Raw genomic sequence first — 12,050 nt, 5'->3', positions numbered from 1 at the left:
TTAGCCACTATCAAAATGAATCTATAAAAGACCATAGCATTTAAATATTGATTAGGCTATTAAAATCATCAAATTGGATGATGAGTTTTGAAAGGATAGAAAAATCACCTTCTACTTGTAGTTTGTGTTGCTCTAAAATACCAACCCTGCATGAAAGATTTCCTAAGAAATCAGTGTAAACTGGCCTCTTGGTTCGCTGCTGTGAGAAAGGTGAGAGAGCAGTTTATCTTTCTGTTTTGGCTTTCTTAGTGCGCAGCGTGTATTACGGTAAGGGGAGGCGGGATCTGACCTCCATGTGCGTCGCGTTTTGATTGACATGGCGGAGTCTCCCAGTACGCGTCGCGCCGCGCCAGCAGACAGGCAAGACCCGACCCTGGGAATAAAAAAACGCGCAGCTCCGTCTGTTTGAAGATTATTTTATTACAGCGAGGTGAGTTCTTTTACACTTCTTTCACAGTACCAACCGCCTCGGAACGAACGGTAATCGGGGGCCAGCGGAGTCGACGTTGAAAAAGTTTTAGAAGTGCGTGTCTGAGTGAGTTTGGAGAGCTGAGCGCTGACGCCGGCAGTCTGGGCCACTTGGCCAACGCAAAGGAAAAAGGAAAACGGCTTCGGTGCTGCGGAGGTGGGGAAGGTGGGGGGGGGGGAGAAATCGAAACTTTTGGGCAGATTTTCCCGTTCATTTTGTAACAACGAGGAAAAGACAAACAACGGGGATTATTGCGCTTCGGTCTTCGCACCAGTCGAGTGTACGCGTCGGGAGTGCGCGTTTGGAGCCTGCTCTTTTGTGGTCCCGATTTCTCAGCTTTCGCGAAAGAATGTGTTTTTGTCTCCGAGGACTTCAGATGGAGTGAGTGCGACACAGGAGAAAACCTTTTTTTTTTTATTTTTTATTTTTTATCTCTTTGGTTTATTTCTGACAAAACGGGCGCTGCGACTTGCGCGGTAGGAAATGCTCGGGTTTGCGTCGGTATCTGCTTAAAATCAGGAAATGAGCACTTTTATAGCAGGAAAAATAACTTGGAAATGGAAGATGCTGAGGCAGTCAGATTTTGACAGAGAGGTGTTGCGAAATCGTTGAATTATCACCTATAGGGGGGTTAAACTGCATCGGATCGCTGTTGAGAAACGTTGAAGGGGCTTGTGTGATAGCGACTTTCTGTAGGGTTTGTGTGCGGTTGCAGAATGCAGTTAAAAAAAAAAAAAAAAAAAAAAGGCTTTGGAGAGGAAAAAAAAAAAAAAAATCCCAACTCCAGCATATCCTAGCATTCCTTCCAGCCAGTCTGTCTGCCTCTCTCTCTCTCTCTCTCTCTCTCTCTCTCAGAAACGACTACGTGTCTGTTTGTGCAGGAACGACTAATCTTCCTCTCAGCCTCTCTTGATGCAGACGTGGAAATCAAACATTGGTCCTCCGGCTCGAAACGGTCGATGATCAGACCTCCACGTATACCTACGAGAGAAGCCGCGCCGTGTTAAAGCCGTGACAGGAGTAGAGGGGGGGGGGGGGGGCTGCCAAATTAATGATGCGTTGAGTTCTTTTTTTTTTTTTCCCTTTTCATTTAATAACAGGACAGAGTGGTTAATTGTCATGCTGTCATCATTAGCGGTGGAAGGGGATGGTGGGGGGGGGGTGTAATTGGCGCTATGATTGGAGAGTCGCATATCAGAAGAGGGGTAAAGGGGGGGGGGGCACTCTTCTCCTGCTGTGAGCTCTGGATCCACTGGGCACGTTGGAGAATTTAGGCTGGAGGTGGGTGAGGGGGGGTGGGGGTGAAACAAACAAAAAAATATAACACATCACATACACATGTACGCTTGCTTTCTCATGGAGAGAGCGAGAGAGTGAAGAAGGAGACGGAGAAATCCGATCCCAAATATATGACGTCACATGACATTCCTTTGGTGAAAGGCTGATGTGGCCATGCAGTTTTTTTTTTTTTTTTTTTTTTTCTGTGAAAAACTGATATCCGACTTTTTTTTTTTTTTTTTTTTTTTTTTTGGGGGGGGGGAGGATAGCAGGGATGAATGGGGTTGGCTTCCAGCTGAAAAGGTGTGTTTAGGTTTAGAGTGCAGAGGAATTCTCCCTGTGGTGCGTGAATGAGCAATTTATTTTGCTTCCACAAGTCACAGGCATCAGAAGGTTTTAGCGTCAAGAGGTTATGGCTATGGGCCGTCGGCACAGGGATGGACACAAATGGGTAAAGCTTTAATTAAGCTGCAGCCCTGTGACATAATTTATAAACCTTTTTTTTTTTTTTTTTAGAGAAAGCTCTTGAGTTAATAGTGCTGATTTCTTTTTCTTGACTCCTTCTGAAAAGTTCTCTCAAAATTTATTGTATCCAAATGCGACTCTCGCTCAAATTTCCAACAGTTACTGAACAGGTAAGATAGGAGTTCAGATTTGGGAAGGCCCATGCTCGACAGCCCCGGGATGTTTCTTTTTGTTTCTTCGGTTTCAGTCGAGATGGTTTATCATCTGCAGCTTGCCTTGAGTGTGTTACACATGAAGCAAATGCTGAAACCACTCGAGGATTTTGCCACTGATCAGCCACTGCTAAACAACTTTGGAAACCAAGGACCGGATGTGTAGAACTTGTGTGCTGGCGGTCTGAGTACCTGAAGTTACTCCAACCTCAAGTTCTACCTGAAGTTCTGAATCTGATTCCATATTTTCAAACAATTATTGTGTTTTATGTTGGTCAAACACGACATCCATATTCTTCTTAACACCAGCTGAATGAGGATTATCTCACTGTACGCTGTTCTGTGAGAGTTAAGCCACTTTGGCTTTAACATTATAGCCTTCTCGGTAAGAATGGAAACAAAGTACATAGGCTGGCACTTTGAAAAGTTATGAAAGCCCTCTTGTGTTGATCTTTTATTTACAGCAGATTCAATAAAATGCTTTCTTTCCTGTATTTTTAAATAATAGAGCTTTCTTTTTAAGTTTTAAGCTGAGAATGTCATGCCAGCGGATGTGCGACAGCGTAATGTAAGCAGGGATTTGCACTCAAACTGATGCAATTGCAAGCAAGTGTTGTGTTTATTTTTCTTCTGGTTGCAGTTTGGAACTTGTAAAAATGTCCCTTGTGTGTGTGTGTGTGTGTGTGTGTGTGTGTGTGTGTGTGTGTGTGTGTGTGTGTGTGTGTGTGTGTGTGTGTGTGTGTGTGTGTGTGTGTGTGTGTGTGTGTGTGTGATTACGTTTAAATTATGTAACCGAACAGAAAGAACAGTGCTTAGGCTGGAGTCAGGTTAAAGGAGGGTGGTCATTGTTGCTTTGGCCTTTCCATGTCTCTCACGTGAACAGGCCGAGAGGTTGAATAACACTTTATAAAAGTTAACGACCTGCGTTCTGTAACCATTGCAGCTTTGTCGTGCAGGTACAACCCACACACTGGTGTCACTCACTGTGATGGTGTGTCATTGCCCAACACATGGGGCGATTGGAGCTTTGCAGCCACTTTGTTTGATCCCATTTAATTGGGTTGTCGGTTTGTTTTATTCCAGTCAAGTGCCCAAGTGAGGGCAGAAATAATAAGTGTCAAGAAGTCAAAATATGTCCTGTCGGAGTCAATATATTGGTCCAATTGGCTCCTCAAGCAGGTGAAAAGAAACTTAAGACTGACAACACGCACAAAAAGAGATGTTTGCCTCTAATGTTCGGAGACTGGTTATTCTAAGCACAATGAGGAACTTAATCCCACGTTTCGTAAGGACTCGTGATTCCAAGAGTATCTGTCTCTGACCTCAGACATTAATCTGGGTTCTCTGCTTCCTACCTGCTTGTGGTTTGCTGCTGGACCCACAAAGGTTTCTGGTACTCCTGATCGAAATGGGGTCAGGGAACGGGCAGGACGGTGCTAGCCATTGTATGTGCATGCTCGTGTGTCCGACCGGTAACCTAGAACATGTTATCCGATGGGTAGTGTTACCGAGCAGGGCTTGCGTGTCGGGAACAGAAGCCGATGGAGCTATATAGAGTTACACAGACAAAACAGCGATGGCCTGGAAAGTGTGTCTGAGCATGTGAAAGAGCAGCGAACAAGGAGAGACTCATGACAAACCTTCTCGCTCGTTGTTTGCTGTAACATTGGTTTTCCAGGAGGCTGTGCTGTGGAGACTGTGTAGCTCGGTGCAGGTTACTGCAATTATGGAAGAAAAAAAAAAGGGAAGGCATTCATCAGGCGAAATTCACTTTGAGGGTGTGCCATTTGGGGAACAGAGAAGTGAATTGATTGACAGAAAACTAATCAGAAACAGGTTGAATAATAATTTTTTTAATTTTCAAATAAAAGTACCAAGTATGAACAGCTTCTCAAATGTTTGACGTTTCCGCTTTTCAGTTTGTTTTTGCTCAAATAATTTGAATATCTTTGGTTTTTGATGTCACATTGGGGCTGTATTTCTTTTCTTCTTTTTTTTTTAGACACTTTTTGGACCAAGTAATACATTTATTAAGATTAAATGATAATGAAAGTAATTGTTGGATGTAGCCCTGCTCACGGTAGGGCAGTGGCGATTTAGTTAATGAAATGGGTGCACGAGCCCTGAGAGTATTTGAAAGTACGAAAATGAAATACGCTAGACTTATTAGAATTCAAGCTTATTCACCATTTGTCGTATGCAGTTCTTGCCACGTCCACAGATAATCAGTCCTAATTGGTGTTTATGCATACTGATTATGGCCATTTAAAGTTCTGATCCGCTGCCCACGGTTGGAATATTTCCTCCTTGTAATTGGTGTGATTTTTGCTTTGTACAGTGCAGTACTGTGTCTGCAGTTTGTGTAAAGTCTGCTGTCACTCGGACCATCTGCTTCTGCGAATGCAACAGGTATGCTTCCCCGGAAAGATCGCCGCCTTCACTGTTACTGTAGCCGAGTTGCGGTTTGGTCCAGTGAACTAGTCGCTTCCTGCTTCCTTGCCTGCGATAAGAGTTTTTTTTCTTTTTTTCTTCTTACTGGTGGGTTGGATGTGATGAGGCGTTCCTCCACTGTGAGGTCGAGGGGTCGACACCTGGAGTGCAGGAGAAGCATCTCTGCAGTTTGTCTTCCTCTCGTGTCTCTGGTTTCACATCCTTATGATGGGTTCTCCCTGTGGTGAAGGGGGCCGGTATTGTTCACCTTGAAAACTGCCTCTTTATTGTGGATTGATGTGTCGCAGAAAAGCTCCAGAGGATACTCCAAGCTGAACCTATGCTCTGTTAGTCCACAATGAACAGGAGCGACTCCCTCTGACGTGCACAGAGTTGATTGTACAGAACTTTCCAGCCCTGACTCAAAAAGTGACTTCACATAAGTTTGCAGTAATGGTTTGCTAGGATGAGGTTCGATTGAAGTGCTTGTTAATGGTTAGTTTCATCAAGTGTATGCAGTCTCTTGTATTTGCAGTTACATTTAGTGGCAGAGGCAGAAAAAAAAAAAAGAACTTTGTCCTATTTAATGAGAGCAGCTGGTTATCTGCTGCTTGACGCTTTCAGTTTCCATTTCCCAGCTCTTTCCTCTGCTGGTTGTCTCTCTTGCATCCTCTCTCTCCCTCTGTTTCTCCGTCCCTTTTTGTCTCCCATATGAACGGTGGCTTTTTGTTGAAGTATCCCAGCATCTCATGTTTGCTTGGCACTGAGCTGTAATGTTTACCCTCCTCCTCTCTTTCTTTCTGCCTCCCTGCCTTCCTCCCTCCTTCCCTGCTTCTCTTGCTGTCCAGAGTCCCGTCTCCCCCTTTTTTTTTTTTTTTGTCTCCCCTGATAATTTCCTGCATTGTTGACAGTTGATTTAGAAGAAGATAAAAGAAGCCTTTCAACTTCTCTTCACCCCCTCTCTCCCTCCTCCCATCTCCTTTTCCATGGCCTTTTTCTTGCCTCCTCTCACAAAACATAATGTTTAATATCAAACTCAGTCATTGTGGTTTCTGGTTTTATGCAGTTCCGTCCAGAATAAGAGAAATGTGATACATCTGACTGATTATCTTCGGTAATACATCTCAAATTTCCCATGGACTGTCAGTGAAGGTCACTGAAGTTGTTTTGCTTCCAAAATAGTAACTGTGTCGAAGGCATAATTCAATTTCAAGTTAATAGCCGTAAAACATGTAATTCAATAAGTAGTAATTTAAAGTAGGGCTGCAACTTCATCATTGATTGATGACAGGGAATCGTTTCAGTCCTTAAAAAAGAAAAAAAAATAGACAGCTTTTCAAAGCCCAAGGTGAAGTCTTCAAATGTCTTGTTTTGTGTGACTAACAAAACAAAACCTAAAAATGTCAGCACTAATTTATAGATACTTTTACTCAACCTTGTATGTCATTTTCTCCCACATTTTGAAAGTAAAACATGGAGTGCAACATTATGGATTTATTAAGCCACATTGAAACTTATTGAACTTATGTAGCACATTTAATATACAATGGCAATTCAAAAATTGAGTTGTTTTTTTTTTAAATATGAAAAAGGAAATGTCAGCCTGAAACTAAATTAATTAATTGCTTCATAGAAATCTTCTTAGCAGTGACTTTAATCATCCGTTAAGAAACAAATTAAGATTAGCTTATTCTAGGTTCTTAATTGGCCATTTTATTTCTTTTCTTTGTCACATATGGCATTCAATTTAAGTAACTCTGGGTGCTAGACTGCTGGTTCTACAAAAACAGCAATTTAAAGATGTCTCCTTGGGCTTGAAAATATCACCTTTGAAAACTATGATGGACCGTTTTGATATTTTATACACGAATTGACGAAGAAAGAGAATAGTCGATATTTAACGGAATGAAAATAATCACTCGTAGCAGCTGACAAAGTGTGGTCTACTCTGAGGGGATACAGTAGATATTTGTGCACATGCCAACACAATTTAAGTGGCTTATTTGCATTTCAGTACACAGCTTTTCTGGCACATGGTGCAACCCATGACGTCACCAAAAAAAAACTTTCACTCCTCTCGATGGCGGTTTGAGTCACTGCTTTTCAGTTGGTGTCATTTAAACGGTCCCGCGCGAGCAGCGGACGCGGCTGTGGAAGAAACGTGTGGCGATTGGAAGAGGCAGACGGGACAGTGGAGATGATGGGAATTTAGGAAAGGAGATCAAATGTTTGGAATCAGGCTGTCAAGTTTCTCATCAGTTGGGAAAGTTTTGCGGCTGGCAGTGTGGGTAAAAGCCGGAGGGATTCGGACGAGGCGTGTCGTTCTGCCCTGCTTGTGCTCTTGTACAGTATCGTCCATAGAAATGGCTTGTTGAGGAGCTGCCCCCCCCCCCCCTCTCTCTCTCTCTCTGTGTGTGTGTGCTCGTGTGCATGTACTTGGTCAGCTGGCCGAAAGGATTAAGCGTGCACCTGTACACACACACACACACACACACACACACACACACACACACACACACACACACACACACACACACACACACACACACACACACAGACAGCACCGAGTTAACACACATGCATGAAACATAGACACACACAGAGCTAACTTTACGTGCCTGTATTAGCATGCCAGGCGTGTTGGTGTTGCTAGTTGGCAGGCCCATGGAAAGTTCCACCAGTTGTTAATGGCTGTTTTTATGCCTGGCTGTGAGCATTTTGAGTGTCTATCTCAAGTGTCTTGTGTGTTTGTGTGTGTGTGTGTGTGTGTGTTCGCGCCTGAGTGGGGGAACTGAATCTGTAACTGGTTACATTTCGGATTATTTTATGATATTGAAACTGCGTGTGTGACTATCTGCGTGTTTGTGTGTGACAGTGCAGTCACATGGTGGCGGTTACGCACGGCCAGAGCTGAGTGCTCTGCTGAAGGAGGAAGTAGGTGCTTTTTAATGCGAACCCACATTTTTTTTAATTTTTTAATTTTTTTTTATTGCTTTCCCTTGTTAAACCCCTCCTCCCTCCCTCCATCCTCTTCCTCCTCCTCCTCAGTCACCCCCTCCAGGGCCTGCAGACACACTTTGACCCCTCCCCTCTGCTTCCCCCACCGGTTCCAACTCCACATACCTGTCATTTCTCCTTCCTCTTATTTTGCCACTCGAAGCCCATTTCCAAGCAAATGATGAATGCTGGGAAAAATACAAATACAAAAGCAATTTTAGGTTTTTAGTTTTTGAAAAGTTTGTAAATTCCAATTCAAAACCAGGAAGAAAATCAGATGATTTTGTTATGTCATTGAGTGTAAAAGGGTGTTTCGGTCATTAATGTTACATAAAACGTTATGTAGAGAAATTCCTCGAGTGCTTGACTGTGATGTCAATCAAGTCACGTCAAATGGATTTAACTTTTGAGAGAGTTTCAAAATGCCCTTTTTTTTTTGTTGTTGTTGGTTTTTTTTGTTTGCAAATTTCATTTTCAGATTTATCTGAGCTTGATGTCGGACATGGCCTTAGTCCTCTAAGGTCCTTCACTTCTCCTCTCCTTGCCCTCGAGCCGGACTCCCCACAAATCACTAAAATATCCCAAGCTCACACACACGCACATGCACACACACACACACACACACACACACACACACACACACACACACACACACACACACACACACACACACACACACACACACACAACCGCACATGCACACACCCCTGAACTAGTGTGTGAAATCCTGAGGCTGATTGAGGAGGAGGAATGTGACCTTCTGACCCCGTGCTGTGGGAGGGTGTGTGTGAGAGATGTTAGGGAGCAAGTGATTGTATGTACACTTTCCACTGGGTTTCTATTCCCAGAAGTGTCTTCTCTCATTTTTCAGCCCAATTCGGTTTTCTTCTAATCGATTAAACACTGATGCTTTAACTCCAGACACACACGCACGCACACACACGCACACACACACACACACACACACACACACACACACACACACACACACACACACACACACACACACACACACACACACACACACACACACACATCTCAGACTCAGTTCTTGTCTTGTCTGTGACGGAGGAGACAGGTTTCTCATGTAGGTGTGACTAAATAGTCCTTCTCTCTCAGCACACATACATACGCACGCACACACACACACACACACACACACACACACACACACACACACACACACACACACACACACACACACACACACACCACCCACTAAGCAAGCTTTTTCATGGCCCATAAAACTGATGATCTGAATGTCTCTTGGTGGTTTGTCTGCGTCTACGTGCTCGTCCATGCGAAAATGGGAGTTCAGGCATTCATGTGTGTCTTGTGTGTGTGTGTGCGCGTGCGTGTGTGTGTGTGCTAGGGAGGAGGAGGGGGGGCAGACTTCACTTCTTGACTTGGCATAGCTGTCTTAATTAAGACTCATGGCATCCAGCCCCGATGGAGCTCAGCATTAGTGGCAGAGACATGCTGTGTGTGCATGCCTGGACGGCAGCAGGTCCACTGGCAGTGAATGTGGGCTTATTGTCTGGACTCTGTGGTTGTCCTCCTTCACTCCTCTTTACTGGCCCCCTGTAATGTAGAGCTGATTGCAATGATTGTAGGTCATTGCATTGAAATACATGGCACTGCCAAGGTCTTTAACCCAGAGATGGTCGGTCCTCATAGTGCCGGTAAAACAACAAAGTTTTTTTTTTAAATTATAAATATCTTGCTACACACTTGTTTTCATATGACGTAGACGACTGTGTGTCAGGTATGTAACTCCAAACACTACATAAACTGTGATTCTTGAAATATTTTATTTGATATGAATTGGACAGTTTAATACCGCAATCTTTCCTAAATGCTTGTAATGTAACCGTGAAATGCAGACCTAAGCAGTAATTATCCAATTGAAGCTTTTATGATTCGTAATGGGCATTTTATTCACAGACAAACAAAGTGAGAGAGGGACCCGTTCCTACTATACACTCAGGCCCAACAGATGCCATCAAACTTCAAAATCCTTCGCCTTTAACAAATGTGATGGGAAGCTAGCTATCATCTTTGAGATGAGCTCTGCACATCTACCATCAAACTTACTTCATCTGGTGACAGAGCTGGCCATTGATTGTTGATCTGTAGATGGACCGTCTGCTCAGTATTTTCTCTCAAATGAGAGAAAAATGCATAGCTGTGGTAGATTTAGGGTTTTGCTGGCTTAACCTGGCAGTTTTTGCACCTCTTTTCCGTTTATTTGTTCTGAAGGAGTTCCACACAGAACTTCTTGAGGGCCGTAGCCTAAATGTTAGGCTTGTACCGTAACATTTAATCTCAGTGCTACAGACGTTTTACCGGCGCCTCTTCTTTATTTTCTTCTTTTTGTTGTTTAATTGTGATTGGTAATCAGCTGAGATAAATTGCTGCTACCAGGCACAGGTATAAACAAGGGAAAATATATATTTTTAAGACGAGATGGTAGCCGTAGAAACTATTTGATATTTATTGCGATTTAAGGACTATTTAAAAAAATTTAAAAATCATGACTAATCCCTAGTTATAATATTCATAGTAATTATTGTGTGCCGGGGGATCACTGGCACAGTATATTCTAGCACTGCAAATAAGTTTGATTATTGATTAATTTTCATTAACATAATTGTGCCTTGTTTGGTCAGGTCAACAGTGCAAAACCCTTAAATGTTAAATTTACTGTCATGTAAGACCAGAACATTTATTAAAAAAAAAACAAAGAAAGAAATTTGCAGCGCTTCAGAATACTTTCAGGAACTTAATGTTGACTTTAAATGAAACTTAGAACTTGTGGTAAGATCAGTCAAAATGTGTGCTGCAGTTCTGGCAACCAAATGAACAAAAAGCTTTTTTCATGTGCGGATTTTCATGTCATGGTAATTCCCACAACAAGTGACTTTACAGAAATATTTTCTTCATAACAGTCACATTGGCCATAACCTTCTCATTTCCATCTCTTTTTGATTGCCTTTTGGGACACGCATACACAGCCTTATGTACGCTCATGCACACAGTACATTGTGTCCCGTGTCCCGAGTCTCATTCTGTGGTCGTTTGGGTTTTTGGGTTTGACTCCTGCAACCCATTAGTTTCTATGTTTATTGTGGATTGTACAGTTAAAGACACACAATGTTTTACTTTTTTAACTCTGTATAACCACAACTCAAATTATACTCCAAGTGTATGGAATATGGATGTCAAATTGTTCTTCGTGAAGCCCTCTCCACTGAGTGATCTTCAGTCCTGTGGTGTTTTTTTGGTGTGAAGTGCGGGCTCAGCTGTAGGTTTACTGGCTTGAGTGCAAGACTGAAAGTATTGTCTGCCATCTGCCAGGCTGTACAATGTATTATGTGTACGTGTGTTTATGTATGTGTGCCCATGCTTGTTTTTGTGTATTGGAGTTCAAGCATGCCTGTGCGCCCAGTTGGTGTATATTTATGTGTGTGGGCATGTGTGTGTCTTCGCCTGTCTGTGTGTCGATGTGTGCAGTGAGGAGGAAGTGGCTGTGTTTGTTTAAACTAAGCACGCTCAGCCATGTGGGACAATTTAGCGGGAATAAGAGCCCTACACCACCCCCGCCCCCCTGCCCCCCCATCCCCATCCCCTCACCATTCCCCATGCCTGCACCGCTCTTCCTCCCCCACCCTACCCCGAAACCTTCTGAATGGGCAGCTGTCTTTTGATGGCTGAGCGGTTGTTTGGGAAGTAGGGTCAGTAGTGGAGGGGGGGGGGGAGAGGGGAGGAAGGAAGGAGGGCAGGGGGAGTGCTGAGATAGGTTAAAGCTGGAAGTGGGACGCAGGAGGAGTAGAGGACGAGGAGGAAGGGAGTGTGAGCGCCGGTGCATAGAAAATCAAAGTGTAACTAATGTTCATTGGCCACTAGCCCTTTCTTGCGAGAAGCATGCAACCATGAAAGTCGTACACAACACACATGCATGCTTTCCTTATCTGAGCCGCCACTTGAAAAGCATCCAGCTCTCCAGGCAAAGCATCATATTTACGCCAAAGGGCTGCATTACATGGAACCAAGTGCATTACACAGCAATAAAGTGAAAGATTGAGATGAGGTGGTGGTTGAGGACATACGGAGGAGAGAGAATGTGGAGCTAATGCAGCGCTGGTGCCGTATAGTGATGCAAATGAATTTCTGATGCATTTTTAGCATCCGCTGGAAGC

The 12,050-nt window shown here is 43.5% G+C and overlaps 1 protein-coding gene across 1 annotated transcript in view; it reads left to right on the top strand.

The window, feature by feature from the left end:
* Positions 1-361: 361 nt before the first annotated feature.
* fndc3ba (fibronectin type III domain containing 3Ba) overlaps positions 362-12,050 on the top strand; it is a 90,423-nt gene continuing 78,734 nt past the window's right edge. Inside the window, exon 1 of the mRNA XM_069710662.1 lies at positions 362-850. The gene's annotated coding sequence lies outside the window, so the exon portion shown is untranslated. The remainder of the gene's footprint in view (positions 851-12,050) is intronic.

This window comes from Brachyistius frenatus, unplaced genomic scaffold (genome assembly GCF_029030835.1).
Source record: "Brachyistius frenatus isolate BFR_SWC_R1_liver_20210118 unplaced genomic scaffold, ASM2903083v1 Contig_93, whole genome shotgun sequence".
NCBI classification, from domain to species: Eukaryota; Metazoa; Chordata; class Actinopteri; family Embiotocidae; genus Brachyistius; species Brachyistius frenatus.
This window is presented reverse-complemented; position numbering and strand designations above follow the sequence as displayed.